At 44.8% G+C, this 16,159-nt stretch overlaps 1 protein-coding gene across 2 annotated transcripts in view; it reads left to right on the top strand.

Moving 5' to 3' along the window:
• The first annotated feature begins 162 nt into the window (after positions 1–162).
• The window catches only part of BOK (BCL2 family apoptosis regulator BOK), a 36,041-nt gene continuing 20,044 nt past the window's right edge, over positions 163–16,159 (top strand). The window contains exon 1 of one of the 2 annotated variants that reach the window (XM_066326096.1): positions 163–660. The gene's annotated coding sequence lies outside the window, so the exon portion shown is untranslated. Of the gene's footprint in view, positions 661–15,345; positions 15,630–16,159 lie in introns of those variants that run through there. The other variant, XM_066326095.1, reaches the window with a different exon arrangement.

Consider the following 16,159-nt stretch of genomic DNA (forward strand, 5'->3'; position numbering starts at 1 on the left):
GGCAGCGGCGGGGCGGAGCCGCAGGGCAGGGCGGTGGCGCGGGGGTGGCTGGGGCGGGCAGTTCTGAGGTGTGGGGGGCGGGCGCTGCCCGGCCCAGCGGCTCCTCGACCCCCGAGCACTGGCGGGGGAGGAGGTGGGGGGACAGTCGCTTTTATCCTCCCAGCCCAGCCTCACGGGGCTTTCATTTCGCCAGCCCTTATGGGACTGTGCCCGGGAGCTTCCTGGATGACGCCGGGCAGGCCCGCCCTCGGCTCTTCTCCGGCCTGCTGCTCCTCCTGGGAGTCAGGGGCTGTCTCCTCCCCGGCCGCCCGGGGACTGCGCTGCCCACAGCGCGCCGCGGGACGCCGGGCCCAAGGGAGAAGCCGAGGAGGAGGAGGAGCGAGGGGACGGAAGGTCCCTCACGGCCTCCTTGTCAGCGCTGCGTCCGCGGCGTTGTGTTTTCCTTCACGTGCTGTAATGTCAGTGACTGAATCACGTTTTTCAAAGGAAGAAAACAAACAAAACAGTTTTCTCAGCCTCTTGCCAAGCAGCTTTAACGCTGCGTTTCTTCCCTGCATCGAACAAGCCGGGCACAGCTTTTCCCCGGGCGGTGACACAAAATGCCTTTGTCACAACATGCTGCTTCTAATGGTGAACTGCTGCTGCTGCTCTGAAGCACAGGTGAGCTGTAGCAAGAGGAGCAACCCTGGGAACTGTCGCTGCAAGAACAGATGGGTCTGGGCAGCAGCCAGCAGCTCCCCCACATTCCTCTTATTCCCTCCTGCATTGCCTCCCCCATCCATCTCCCTTCCCTCTGTTTCCGTGCCCCTGATGAAATCAACCAGCACTTGGAGGTTCTTGAGTACAGGTATCAAAAACTCCTGCAATGAGATTCTGTTTTTGTATTTAAATCAACTGTGCCTCACTGGAAGGTTTTCACAAAGCTCTTGCCTGTAGGATCCTTGGGTTGCTGGAGCTTTGAGTTTATATCTGCGGCCTTCTAGCCCCACAAAATCAGACCATCTTGTGTCATAAACAACCCTATTCCAGCATGACACCTTTACTTAGGAGATCTATGAACAGACAGCGAAATCAAAGCTTCATATGAAGCAGGAATGGAATAAGAATTAAGTGCTGCTCTGGCTGCACTGTAGCAAGGACCAAGGGGTGAACGGTTTTCTCTCTGAGCCCCTGTGTATGTTAATGATTATTTGGCTGCAGTGCCTCAGCTCTCCACCTCCTGTCACATGGACAGTCATTAATTTAACCATTGCTGGCAGGAAGGGCAGAAGTCTTACCAAAAAAAAAAAAAAAAAAAAAACAACCCACCAAAATGCAAAATGTTAATTAGTGTGCCGAGTCTGAACATACACACAGGAGCAGCAATTAATTTGTTTTGTCACTTCAAGATAAGTTTTTCTTAAGGATCATCTTCATGTGGGGTTAGCATGGCAATTCCTTCTGAAATTGCTAAAGCTGGCTCAGGAGCACAGGAGACAGAGGGGTCAAATGTGGGCTGGTGTTTTTCCTCATCGGCTTTGTAGCCTGTTGCTCCATGGATGGGGCAGGAGAGACACTCTGTGGGATTTTGGTCTGGCCACAACTTGGAAGAAATGATTTATGGATCAGTAGCTGGTCACTTTGGTTGGGACAAGCTGGGGGTACAGGGCCTAGAGATGATTGCTCTGTTGTCAGGCAGCTATTTCTGTTTTGTAGGGGAGAGGATTATTAATGTGCTCAGAGGAATGCAGAAACAAATGCTGACCCTGGGAAACCAAGTGTCCCTAACTTCTCCATGGTTGTCCATGGCATGTTTATATCCATCATCACCTCCATTTGATTTCCAGAATTGTGGTTTGAAAGCAAACCAAGTGAGAGGCTCCAAATCAGAAATACAATTCAATGAGAAGAAAAGGGAAAATAAAATAAAATAAAAGCAATAAGAGAAAAAGACCACTGACAGAGTCAGAATACAACCTGAGCAGGGTGATGGAAGCAGTCCAGGTGAGGTGGTCTTCCTAAAGCAGTTGAAATGAATAGCAGTGATCCCATAGACAGAACTGGAAGCTCTGGTCCTCTGGGAATCCAGTGGGTAAAAGCTGCCTGTGCTGTCCCAAATCCCAGATTATATCCAGGTGAGAATGCTTGGCTCCTCCCCGTGGGCGGAGCATCTCACAGTGGGATGATGAGTCATGGAAGAGGGCCTTGATGGCCCATTAAAGAGAGATAACTCCCAGAGGGAGTTACCTGTGAGTCATGGCAAGGCATTGGTTAACAGAAGGCACCCCAGAGGGAGGGGTGTTTGGGAAGAACCCTGCTCAAACAATTGGATTCATCAGTTCATGAAGATGGTGATAGAATACATCTAATACTACAACCCAGGACAAGAATGTATCAACTGGAACCAACGTCTTGCTCCCTGGTTTTCAGTCAGTGTTGTATTCCTAGCAGGCTAGTTCTCTCTCTCTCTCTCCTTTTTTTTTTTTTTTTTTTTTTTTTTTTTTTTTTTTTTTTTTTTTTTTTTTGGTGAAGTCCAGAGACTAGTGTGAATAGTTACAAGAAGCTTTGACAGACCGTGCTCTTAAACATCCCACTAAAGTCACTCAGCTTTTCCTTTTTGCTACTGAATGTGTAGTGAATCACCAGAGGACCTGTAGCCTTCTCTCCTGATGCTCCCTACCCTCTATCTATGCTTTTGAGAATGAGGAACTTTTCAGCAAGATATCTCAGAGCTACTTGAAGGTAAAATGCTGTAGTTGCATTTCTGTATTTCCATCTGTTGCATACCTGCTTGGGTCAGACAGAAAAGGGGTGAGGGGGTGGGCAGGTATGAAAATGTGTGGTAAGACACAGAATCATGGAATTCTATAGGCTGGAAAAGCCCTCTCAGTCCATCAAATCCGACTGTTCCCCCAGCGCCAACCCGTGTCCCCAAGTGCCACAGCCTGACCGCTCTTTTGGGGAGAAATTTTTTCTAAATATCCAATCTAAACCTCCCCTGGCACAACTTGAGACTGTTTCCTCTTGTCCTGTCCCTTGTTCCCTAGAGCCTGACCCCCCACCTGGCTCCATCCTCCTGTCAGGCAGTTGTAAAGGGGGAAAAGGTCCTGCTTGAGCTCCTTGCAGGCTCCTACCAGCTCCCCCAGCTGCTCCTCCTCAGACTTGTGCTCCAGACTCTTCCCCATCTCCATTGCCCCCCTTTGTGCATGCTCCTCTCAGGGAAGGTTAGTCTGGGGTCCCATGTAGTGATAAATGCAAAGAATGCTGCTCAGTAGACTGTCTAGAACCACTGCAGGCTTGCTCCAGCTATTTATGGCCAAAACAAACTATGAGGAAAGGACCTCAAGAGCTAGTGCTCAACATCCTATCTGCTCTGGATTGTGAAATCTTCATGGTTGGTTTAAGCACTGGTAGATTTTTCTGTATGAATTACTCAAAACACCCGGATTTACATTGTACTGTCTCTCTTGAGAAACTTTTCATGACGCTGCTGTCGGAGAGGCTGTGCAGGTATCCTTGGGAGAGCTGGGCAGAACAGAGTGGTATGGCCTGCTGTGAAATGTCCTTGGGGCACGGGGCAGCTGGTCTGTGAGATGAGGGCATGAGTCTGGTGCTGAGTGCTGGGGCAGCTCAGCCTGTAGCAGCTCAGGCCTTTCCACCCTGTTTCCCCCTTCCCCGCGTGTGCGGCAGATCTGGAGAGCCCTCCTAGCGCCCTCGCCATGCTGGCCGTGCTGTCAGGGAGCTCCGATGGCTCTGGCGCAGGTAAGAGGTTTTGAAAGCCAACCTGGTTTGCTCTGTGTTGGTGCCAGCAGGTGGCAACAGCGCTTTGCCGTCCCGGCTCCTTGCAGCGCCCGGCGGCCCCATTCGGTCCCCTGCAACAAGCGGCTGCAACTGCTCCTGCCAAATCCCCGCTGCTGTGTTACTGCTCATCCCTTTCCTGCGTGGGTCATGCAGCCCTTCGTGCCGGTGCATGAAGCGGTGCTCAAAGCCAGGAACTCAAAGCTGTTCACTCAGCCTTGAAGCAGACATCTCCTTTCCAAAGGAAGCAGGAGGCTGGGGAGCAGGGTGAGTGGTGGCCTGTGCCTGGAGCTCTGTCCTGGGACTCTGAGCTTTCCTGCTGTGTGAGTGGGCCCAAATCTAGTTCAGTTTCTTCTGTCTACCCTGGGTACCACGTTAAAAATTCAGCGTGGTGAGGGTAAACCAACAGAGAGTGGAGTGTATCATGGAGGGTGACAATAACTGCGCAGGGAGATGAGTACAGCCACCAGGTGACTGGATGATATTAGGTCTGGTACCTTAGAGTCACTAAGGGACATGGCCGAGGGGTTGGAATGAGATGACTTTTAAGGTCTCTTCCAACTCAAGCCATTCTATGATTCTACGATTGTTTGCAGCAGCAGCTTAGGCACCTTGAGCCTGGAGAGTCCTGAGAAGTGGTAGCACTTTCCTAGCATAAACAGAGCTATGGAGCAGAGTGGTTAGCCTGAGAGCTGGGTGTTAAGTGCTCTCCCTGAGGTAGAATTACTTATCAGGATAGATGGGGGTCAAACTTTCCTGTAAAATGTGCTGCAAGAACAACTCTCTTGGTGCTGCAATGCTTGTTTGGAGAGAAGCTATTTCTGGCTCCTTTTGGATACCGAGAGGCTGGAGTGGTTTGTGGCTGGAGTGGTATTGTGGAGAGCAGTGATGTGGAAGAACACTGTTGCTGCATTATGCAGTTAAGCAGTACCACTGTAGGAACAGAAGGGAAGTTTTCTTGGCAAGAGGATCCTTTTGAATCTGTCATGTTCCCAGGGCATATGGTTTTGCCCAGTGCAAAGCAGAGCTTTCAAGTCCTAGGAAAAAATGCACTTGTACAGAAAGAAGAAAGAGCTGGGCTCATTGGCAGTTTTACTCTTTGCCATGGTTTATAGTTTTTGTGTGGACTTAGCCCCTGAGCTTCTGTGTAGCAGATGCAACTCAAGCTCATGCCAAAACAGTCTCTGCCTGAGCTTGCAAGCTACATTCAGAGTTTTAAATGGGGATGTTCTTCCTAGTCACCTTACTTTTTGGTGAAGATTTTGAAGTGCAAGCAGTACCTTATCTGCTCTATTTGGGTGCATGACAGCTATTGATAAGAATAAAGTGATTGCTTTGTTTTCAAAGTAATGTCCTGCTGCAGGCCTTAAACTGTGCTCACTTTAGGAACGACAGGGAGAGTTCAAAGATACCCCTACGAGATAGATCACACTGAGCTGATACTGTGGAAATCCACAGGCTCTGATGATGGCTCTTCAGATCTATGCTTTTGTATGGAGACTGTAACAGACTGTTCAAGTATCCATAGAATCTACACCAGTCTCCATCCTGCCTTCAGACTGTATCAGTACAAATCTTGCAATATTGGCTGCACAGGGCTGATTTTCTGCTGATAGCATTGCTCTTAAGGCTGTCTTGAGTGTTGAGCAAAGAAAAGAGCCTTTATCTCTCAATCTTGCTGGCAGAGTGGAAGAAGCGAGAGTGATGTTTGCAGCTGTAAAGTCAGAGTGAAGCTGATGCTCCTGTTGGCTCAGCAACCCTTTGCTTCTCACAGTGACTAATCCCTAAATTAAACGATGGTTCCTCTGAGCCAAGAGCATGGATTTCTTTTTTTTTTTTTTGCAAGTCGTGGTTCTGGGTAGTGGTAGCAGACAGTTCAAGAGTGTTGAGCTGAATTCTGGGTTCTTGCAGGCCTCTGTGCTGTGCAGAGGCAGGAATGGATGTGGTTCATGTAATTCTGGAGAGATTTTTGCTTTCCTGCTAGATTCTTCTGGCTGTCTTGGAAGCTGTATGCAGGCAAGTGGGAAGACCCCTGTTTAACAGAGCTGTAATAGAACTGTAGTTGCTGGCATATACTTTATCTGGGCGATGGACCTGGCACTCACTGAGTACTTCAGGGGTGACTCCTGTCTGGTACCATGTCACACCTATGAAAATTGTTGTAAAGGCTTCTTGCAACAGAGGAAAAAATGCTCTGCTGGAACTGATAGGGTGGCATTGTGCTTCTGTGGGTCAGAGTTGCTTGTAAACTGGAGCTGCTAAATGTGGTTGACTCATCTCTGAGTTATCCACCCATAAAAATAAGGAGAAAGAACTGCTGGAGAAAATAAGCTTGTTTTGGTTGCATGCCTATTGCCTGTGCAGATTGGCCAAACACCTAATTTTTCACTCCTGTCCTGTAATTCTGGTAAAACCACAGCGTGGTCACACATGTGTTTACAAAGATCTCTGCAATTCAGAATGATCACCTGACTCATTCTAAGGTGCTTCTGACCCCTCTGTGTTCCACCTTTCCCCTGAGAAAATTGCACAGCATTTTCTGTTCTTCTACTGCCTTAACTGCTGCTTTGTGAGGCCAGCATCAAAATGTGTGAGACATATGGAGACTCCTGGAAAAGAAACTCCATGTTTCTATTGCTTGTAGAGAACCACGGTGAAGTAAACCCAGTGTAGTGCTGATCCCTGGGTCTGGGTTGAGCATGCAAGACTTCATGGACAAAAACCTAGAGAGGACTTGACAGCTGATATTCCCCTTTCTGACAGCATTTTTTTCTTACCAAAACATGTTTTTCAAGCCATTAAACTAAAATATAACCCTAAATAAAACAAATTATTCAGATTCATGTACTTCAGAGGAAAGTACTGGACTAAACTGAATTGAGTCCATGCTCCCAACACACCTTGGGGAAGGGAAAATTAAAAATTAATGGAAGACTCCTCTTTCATAGAGTAGTTTGAGTTAGGACCTTTTAAATGTCGTTTAGTTCAACCCTCCTGCAAGAGCAGGGATATCTTCAACCAGAAACATTTTGAAACAGGAAGATGCAGTTACCTGGTTGAGTTAATAGCTGCTTGAATTAGGATTCTAAAGAGCTTTCTTTCTGTCTTCTTGTAAAGGAAGGAGGTGCAAAGCTACCTCTGTGTTGAGGGACTGAGTGCCAGCATCAAACTTCTGTTCATTAATGAACACTTCCTTGGCCTCTGCTGTTGGGCCGAAGCCACCACTTACAGCTTTATTCCCTGAGGTTCTGCAAGGTTCACTCATAATTTATGGAAATCGCTCCAGGCCACTGCAGTGTGAGACTGATGAACTCACGGCTGCTTCTAGAACTGAAGTCACAGCGATTTTATTTCTCCTGACAACATACCTCGTGTATGTTAATGCCAGCAAGAAATTGTATCCTGCCTTGGCTTCTATCCAGAGAAACTGGCCTGTGTATTCCAGGATATGAGAAATTGAACCTTGAGTGAAGGGGGTTGGTGAGAGACACAGACCCTGTGCAGGTGTGCATGAAGCTGGTTTTGTGCTCATAACTCATGATGACTAGCATCTACTTCTTTATATTAAGATTGTATGTTAAATTACTCATGCTGTACATCTGCCCTACTTAGAGCCTTCTGCTAGGGGCACCACTGTACCTTAAACAGCAAACATATGGCAGGAAGTGTACAAGACAGCTCAGTGGCTGCTTGTCGTCCTCACAGAGAAGGAGATGTGTTTGGCTGCTTCTAGGGTCTTGGTGGCAGTGAAAAACACCTCATTGTGTTTCTCTCATTGCTTGCTCCTATCCAATGCAGCAGTCCTGAAGTGTGGGATTTGGTTGTGTGCTATTTCTGGTTTTGCCACATATAATGATGCTGAACTGCACTCATTCCCCCTTGAACCACTAACACTTCACTTGCAAATACTGAAGTAACTCCACACTTCAGCTGAGACTGGTCACTGGAATGAGATGCCTGTCTTCCCCAGAACTGTAGTTGTAAGAGCCTGAACACAAGAGACTCCAGGCGGCTCTTCAAAGGTGCTGTTTATTCCATAGATTGAACTCACAGCAGTCCTGGGTCATAGGTAACAGAGCCAAACCTAAAAGCTGTCAGCATGAGCTTATAGGCAACACCTGAAGCCACTTTAGTACTCCTTACAATGCATTGTGTATTTTTCTTTACAGAGTATCTTAATAAATACAACCAATCAGCATCATACACAATACCAATTATCTACAGCTTATCACAACTACTATCATTACCATATGTTAGTACTATCCAATTACAAAAGTTAGTATGTTGCCGTTTAAGCTTAAAGTTGTTTTTCTGTTTTCTTGCAGTGGAAAACTCCTAAATCTTTTCTCTGCTTGCTACATCAGCATGTCTGTTTACCTATGGTATCTCCTGCTTTTCTTGGGAATTGTCTTTACTTGGTAAAAACGTCTTTCTTTCTTTGTGGTCAAACATACCTTTGCTCTAGCTAAAAAACCTCCTTTCAGTTTGACTTAACCTTTGTTTTCTTGGGTTATCCAGTAACTGTTACTTCACCAGTTTCTAGCTTGAAACTTCTTTTATTCTTCTATATCAAACTAGCCTTCATTTCTAAAGAGCCTTCTGCTAAGCATTCCTTTCTGTAAAACTTTCCTTTTAAACTTCCATCCTCTCCAACAGTAGGTTTATGAATTTCTGTTCATTCTTTGAAAACCCTTCCCCTAATTCTATTTTACTTATTAACATTCTCCTTGGTGCTGAGAGACTTCAGATTTAACCTGCCTAGATTATTGCTGGTTTCTCCCCAAAACCCCCTGTGGGACACTGCACTCATGGCCAGTTCAGGCAATCAGTTCATTGCTCAGGTGCAATCTGTGGAATGCTAAAGGGATCTGTTAGTGCAAAATTTCACTTAGAGTTTATTAATGTAGGTAAGTAAATGTTTCATAGAATCATTTAGGTTGGAAAAGACACTTAGGATCATCAAGTCCAATTTAAGCCTTTTCTTTGCTGTAAAACAAAAATATCAGAGCTATGAGGATTTGTTGAAATTCTGAAGTGATGGAAAGCGTGGCATAAAATTTGAGTGACTTTTAAAATATAAGCAACCAGCATTGCTTATGTTGAGGTGGTTTTTCAGACTTTTTGTGAAAAATAATTAATCTTTCCTAATATGTAGCAGATTTTTTTTCCCTCTACCTCTCTGGCTCCTTCTAATCAAAGGACAAACTGAATGAGTTCAGTAAGAAAGACTTCTCTGAGCTTGCAACATCTCAGAAGTCTTGAATTTGTCCCCAGAGAAGGATTTTGGTCTCCAACTGCTTATTCATTTCAACAGTTGACTCAGTTCATTACCTGTATAAGAACGGTTGTGTTAAGTTTTTTTTGTCTTGAGAGCTTTTCCGCATTCCAAAACCTGTTTCAACTTCATGTTTGATAGTTTAATTTAGCACTCAAAGACATAATTTTATTTCTATTTTCCTTGCATTTAAATTGCATTTTTAAATGTTCAAGGGTGCATACACTAGCAACAGGAAGTTCAAATAGCATAAGTAGAAAGCACCCTGGACACATTCAGATTTCTGATTGGTATCAGCTGTAAAATTGCTTAAATACACATTACTTTTCTACTTTTTTGCTGAGAGAGAAAACCATAGCAATGAGCTGTGTTCAGATACAAAATAAACAGGCGAGTCTGACTCGCCTTCTCTTAGAAACAGATACAATTAGTGATTTCAAAACAAGAGTTCCTGCTTGCTGATTCCTAAATACGATTAAGATTGATTTGAATCACTTTGAGTACAGTGGGTCTATCCTGAGCACTTTTGGCAGTATTTTTTTAACATTTGGCCAGATGTTTGCTCTTGTCATACCAGTCCAAAGTGACACACTGGTGATGTGCAGGCTGAGCAAGAATCATAGCTGATGAACTGATGGTCCAGGACCTGTAGCAGTTCTTTTCCAACCTGAATGCACTAGGGAGCCTGAGAAGGGGTTGCTGATGATGATGAGGTTTTCCTTCTTCCCTGAGCAAGAGTGGGTGTGTGGATCACCTGATCCCAAACACTTAGAGCAGCTACTGCACCCAGCTGCCTTTCAGAGGCACGGAAACACTCCAGCCCAAAGTGGAGTAAAGGAGACAATGAAAGTCATGGTCAAGAAATTCAAGTTAACCCTGCTTTGGACACCTACTTGACCAAGCTCATGTTACAGCCAGAAGGAAGGAATTGATTTTGTCCCAGCTATTGTATATGCCAGATTTAGATACCTTAATGTCAGGTAACAGAATATTGCCATTTGTCTTGCTTTTTTTTTCCTTCCCTCCTCCTTCTGATTAAGGTCTCTTCCATCAAAAGCCACAAAAGCTCTCATCTTATAAATGCAGGAAACCTCAGACATGCTGAGTTCACAGAGGGGGTGGGGGGTGTGTAGATCTGTTCATTACCTTCTCTCAGCATTTCCCTGTCTTCTGCAGTGGACTAGGAAGCTCCAGATCACCACATCTGCATTTTTATGTGGACAATCAACACCAGTTGCAATTGCTTCCTGGGCATTTTTCTTGATGAAAAAGCTGAATTTGTTTCCTTTTGCTTGTAACTGCCTTCCTTGTACAAATACATCTCTGCAGATGTGCTCTGAATGGAAGGTTTATCGCATCCAGATGAAAAATAACCAACCAGTTTTCCCTGAACCAGTCCACAGTGCCAGCAATCCCTAAATTATCACAGTGTAATTTAGAAGGATGATTTAGGAATTGGTATGAGCAGCTGAACATGAAGGTTGCTGTAGCTGACCCTGCTGCTGAGGAAAACAGCCCTATATTGCTCCACAGAGTAAGAGGGATCACTCATTAACCCATGCAGCCTTGAAGAAAACTTTTGCCAGTGTGGAATTCTACAAAGTCTAGAGGTATGTCAAGTGTTTAAAAATGTGTTGCTGCACTCAGATGGAACTGCATCCTAATGGAGGTGCTGTAAGATACAATGCTGTGTATGAAGCAGCCATGCACTCCGGGTTTGGTCTGTGCAGACTTGAGACATCAGCCTTACCTCCTTGTCTCAGACCTTCAAAAGACAGGCTTTTTAAGGCCATAGCTGCTGCCCTGCCCAGCAGAAGGGGCTAAGACTGAAGAGCCTGAAGAGGTTTTCCAAAAGTCACCAAGGGTTTAATTACAAGTAGGGTTACATTATGAATATGCAATACTTAAGTCAAAATCCCTTGGAACAGGTTTAGGGCATGAAGATTTGTAGAGGGTAGAGTCCTGCCCAGTTTTATCAGATCCAACAATCCCTTTGCCTATGTAGGACACGTCTGTGTGCCAGCACACGTCTTGCAGCTGCAGATAAGTGCGTCAGAGCTCATAAATGCTGCTGAACCAGTGCAGAAGTGCCTGTACCCACTTCAGGCTCTCTGATTTCAGGATCATTGCAGGCAGAGGCACCTGCCTGTCTTTACCTGTCCACATGCGTGTGTCCCATGTGTGAGTGTGAACTGAGTCCCAGACCTTGTTGGTGGTCAATTGCTAGGATGAGAAAAAGGTTTACCCTCTGCTTTTGTTGATTAGAGCTTGAAAAGGAAGAGAACTCTGATTTCTTGGGGACAGTGACCTCATTAAGTGTTTTCTGTCTTTTCCCTTTTGCTGGTAAATATTTGTGTTTCAAAACAAAGCTATAGTTGTTGAACAACCTAAAACTTTTTATTTCTTTGTGTCTGGTAGCTTTTTGGCAATGAGGTGATTGATCCACTTAGTAAAATATGTCACTTTAAAGCAAATTAGGAGACAAACAAAACAGTTATATTTACTGAAGTAGGTTTTGAAGCAGATGATGCAGCACCATCCAAGTCCTAGATATAGCTAGAACCTGCTGTCTTGCACTGAGCAGCTGATTAACTGCTACCTGAGTAGCAGCAGTTGGTTAAACTCTTCTCAGACAACATTACCAGAATCAGATTCAGGAATATAGGGAGAGATATTTTAGGATTCAACTCCAAAGCTAACATTAAATTCTTGCTACAGTTTCCCCTTCGCCCAGTTTGTACATCAGTCCTGGAGTACACCATATCTCTGCTCTGTCTTTGTCAAAATGTATGGATAACAGAGAATTTGTGTCTACAGTGGCAGTGGGTTAATAGATGAAAGCATTGGGTATCAGTGCTAGACTACATCAGAAACCGAAGTAATGGATTGGTCATTAAACTTGATGTGTTTAAGTCAATAGACCTGCATCCTTGCGAAGGAGAATTGTCTAAACGCTGTGGAAAATAAGTTACCTGTGACACAGCCTCTTTGGTCTGGTATGTGACACTCCAAGGTGATCCCATAAAGCAAATAATTCAACTCATTGCGTGGCTTTGAGGAGGCTTTGAATCAAGGACTTTAGAAACAAGAAAAAGGTTCAAAAATTCTCCATGTTTTACTTGGGTCCCATTAAGCTGCTGCTTCCATGTATTGTTTTCCTACTGCAGCTGGCAAAATATTTCTATGTAAAAAGAAGTGTTTTGTCCAACCTTCCTGCCGTCCTGTACAGCTTTGTAGCACATGTCCAACCTTCCTGCCTTCCTGTACAGCTTTGCAGCACAAAGTCCGACATTGTAAGTGTGTTTGCAGAGGTGATAATTTTACAAACACAGACTCCAAGTGTTGCTGCAGAAGTCACATAAGACTGTACATTAAAAGTGAGTGAGACAATGCAGAAGATGGTTCAGGTTTGGTTTGGTAGAAGGAGTTGGCCTGGCTACACTTCCAGAGTTTTGCCAGAGCATCTTTTCTCTGAAGAGACACTTCTTAGAGCAGTTAGAGGCTGGCAGAGTTGGTTCCCAGACTGTCTGAAGATTAACTGGATGTCTTTGGCAACCTTTGGTCAGCTTCTCCAAGTCCTTACTCTGCAGGTGTTTATAACATAGGATCTCTCTGTGTGTAGTTTCTGCTGGAACTGTAGGCTGTGTGAAGTGGCTGAGATAGGCTCTGCAAGGTGAGACACAACAATAGCTCCAGTCAGAGCCAGGCTGTGGGAACATAACGTTGAATGACCTCCTTGGCCTTTGGGGCTGTTCTCATGCTCTTGCAGGCATCTACGTTACACAGACCCTCTGCAGTGTGCTCACAATTCACTGGCTATTTTGCTCAAACTACAACTGCCAAGAGGCCTTCCCAGAGGCTTCCTTCTCTAGCAGTTGAACTTTTTAATATTGAGCAGAGGCTGTTCACAATTAAACTGTCTTTGTGTTCTTGCTGATGTGGCTTCTCCAGGGTTTGTTCCCACTTGACATGCTTATAAAATATAGTTATATCTTTGTGATCCCCTGGTTTTACTAAAGGAGTGCTCTAAGCTGTTTTGATCGTCCCACCTAAGACAGGAGCTGTGATGTGGAGCCTGTTCCAGCCAGAACACTGTCATTCCAGGAACAGCTACACTGGAAACAGTGTTTTGTGGTGATAAAAACTGCTTTTGCACTGTTGCCAGCCTTTCCTTTGCCACAGGAGTTTTCCCATTTAGATCAAGTCCCTAAGCACAAACATTCCATGAGAAAAAGGGCTCTGGTTACACCAACAGCACCTTGGATTGTAACATCTTTTTTTTTGGTCAACTGAGCACTAAATACTGTGGTTTACCTGTTTTTACTTATGGAGGCATCATCCAGCGCGAAACTGTATTTTTAATACAAATATGTAAATAATATAGGTAGAATACCATGCAGTATTGGGTGGATGTTTTGTAATAGAAGGTTTTCTTTTTTATTCACAATCCCCTCATGCTTCTAGGTTTTGTGTCTTTGCTGCAGGGTTGAAGTTGAGGGGGTGCTGCATGCTGTGACAGTTGGGCAGGGAACACATGTGGGATGAGATTGGCACCTAGGGGGAGCTGGGAAGCACTGTGGCACTTGCATATTTGCCAGATTTCTGGGAAAAATTATCATTAGTTAAGCAATGCTGATATTTAAGCATTCCTCTTCATTTCATAGCCCTGCTGAATAGGAGCAGTTTAAATAGGGCCCCTGTGTGAAGCTGCCAGTTGCTGCAGGATGCTAAGGCATAATTTTAAATGATTTTTCAGCCATCAACGTGGCAAAGGTAAAAATATGATTTTCTAGGTCATTATCAGGCCCACTCTGCAGATTATGGGTGGGAACCTCTGGAGTCTTGATTTCAGCTTTTGTGGGACAGGCCTCTGTCTGTATTTAGATTTCTGAGAGCAAACGTGATGCTGGAGATGCACAGTCACTATTGTCATGTTACCCTGATCACACTGAGCCAAGCTGGGGTCCCAGCTGGCATCACTGCATGCACGTACCTCTCCTTAACCCTGCTCCTTTCCCTGAAAAAGCCAGCTCAGAAAGATCTGTTGCTGAAGGGTAGGAGGTACCTCAGCCCTTTTCCAAGACAGCAAAGCAGGCTCCAGCAATCCAGTTAACAGCAGCCAACATGCTTTGTGTTAATCTGTGCTTGAGTTGTGTGTTGGATGCTGGCCAGAATGTTCAATCTGTCACATAATAAGGTTTTTTCGTGCAGTTCATTTGTTCCTTTTTATCCCTCGATTTGGAGACCAGCACTGCTGTATGCTGTACTGGAGGGATTTCTGTGCTCAACACCTTGGAGAGGCATACTTGCTTCTGTCTTTTCTTGAAGGCAACAAGATGACAACAGTTAGGTCTCATTTCTGACCTCCTTTCAGAAAGATTGTGTTTCAAACATACCAAATACCCAGTTGCTAATATATAAACTGTTATTGGGGAGGATTTGTATTTGGTCTAATAGAATTTCTTGGCTGCAGGAAACTTCTATTATTAAAACTTCTTTTGTTTCAAAATGTAACACAGAAAGCCGACATTTGTATGTGGTTTATTGAGATGAAACGGTATAACACATGCACATGGAAGAAAGCTGAATGTTGTGGCATCAATATGATAATGTTGCAACGAGAAGCTGGTGTTGAAATTAATTTACAAATATATTGGAACTCATGTAAATGTTTTTCATAACACATTGAGATAAAGTAGGCAAGTTCCTGCAACACACTTCTTTCTGGATAAACCATTTCCTATCAACAAAGCCACTTCATTTTTTTAACCAGACTACTCATAGTTTGGGGGGAGTTGTGAGCACTGCTTGCCTTAGCCCTGAGCTGTGGCTCTCTGTGTTAATCATAAAATCATCATAGAATTACAGGATGGTTTAGGTTGGAAGGGACCTTACAGATCATCTATTTCCAACCCCCTGCATGGGCAGGGACACACTCCAAAATGATAGAGGTGGTTGAATTGGTAGGACTGACCCACGGCTGAACATGACAGTGTGTAATTCCCCCACTTGGCTACCGTATGAAATGACTGCCCACTGTCAACTCTGCAAAAGCTGCTCTGGGAATCCAGCAGGAATTATTCCTGTTTCAGCAGTGCGTTCATCACTGTCTGTCCCGTGGGCTGACATGGTGCAGAAATGATGCTCCCACCCTCACCCTGAAGTCGAGTCCTTGAACGAAGCTCCGCGAAGAACAACAGAGAGCCTCCTTAAGAGAGAGGAAAGGGGAGGAGAAAGCGTCTCTCTGGGCATAGCAACCCCACCTCCCGGTTATTTCATCTTCCTTACAAGGCTAAAGGCAGCCGCTTTCCTCTGCGCCTGGGTCCCTTAAAAGCAGGAGAGCAAACCCAAGGCTCCCGGTGGAGTGTAGCCGGCGTGCGGGGCTGACAGAGACTGGGAAGGAGGCGCTGGCATGAGCCCTGTGGAAAGCACAGCAGAGGAGGCTGGTGCTCTCCAGAGGAGTATGAGAGTAACCTATGAATCCTAAACCAGGTGTCCAGTGATGCAGATCTTCTAAAGAAAAGTGAAATCAAACCCAAAAAAGAAATGACTGAGGGGGAAAAGTGCAACATGAGAGGTAATTATATTTTTCCTTGGGCAAACTGAAATTACTGGCTGTATTTTGTTTGAAAATCGTCATTGTAAGTAGATGTCTGAAACTGCAGACTGAAAAATGCATTTATTGACATCTAAATAAAGACTGGTCTGACTCTGACTTCAAAAGCAGCACTGGGTTAAAAATTCAGATCAGCAGATGAATTCAGGTGCCTCTGAAAAAATTTTGACATTTCTCTTTAGGCATTCACAGCTTAAACCTTTTCAAAAATCTACTTTTCTGTTTTGCTTTCTCTGCTGTTGCTAGATATTTTCAAGTAGTAGTATGCACGTTGTTTGGGGGGAAAAGCATGGCACAACCAAAACCTAAACTGAGAATATGTCTCAAAAGAGTGTCTCCATCAAGTCATTTCAAATGCTCCCATACCCTTGTTCTTGCAGTAGTGCCATTTCTTCAGAAAGATCCATGACCTACTGAGCTGGAATGTGTGTTGACATCTGGTTGAGGTTACTGTAACTGGTATTTGGGCTTTGTTAGTTTAGGGTTTTGTT

Source organism: Sylvia atricapilla, chromosome 10 (assembly GCF_009819655.1).
Source record: "Sylvia atricapilla isolate bSylAtr1 chromosome 10, bSylAtr1.pri, whole genome shotgun sequence".
Lineage (NCBI taxonomy): Eukaryota > Metazoa > Chordata > Aves > Passeriformes > Sylviidae > Sylvia > Sylvia atricapilla.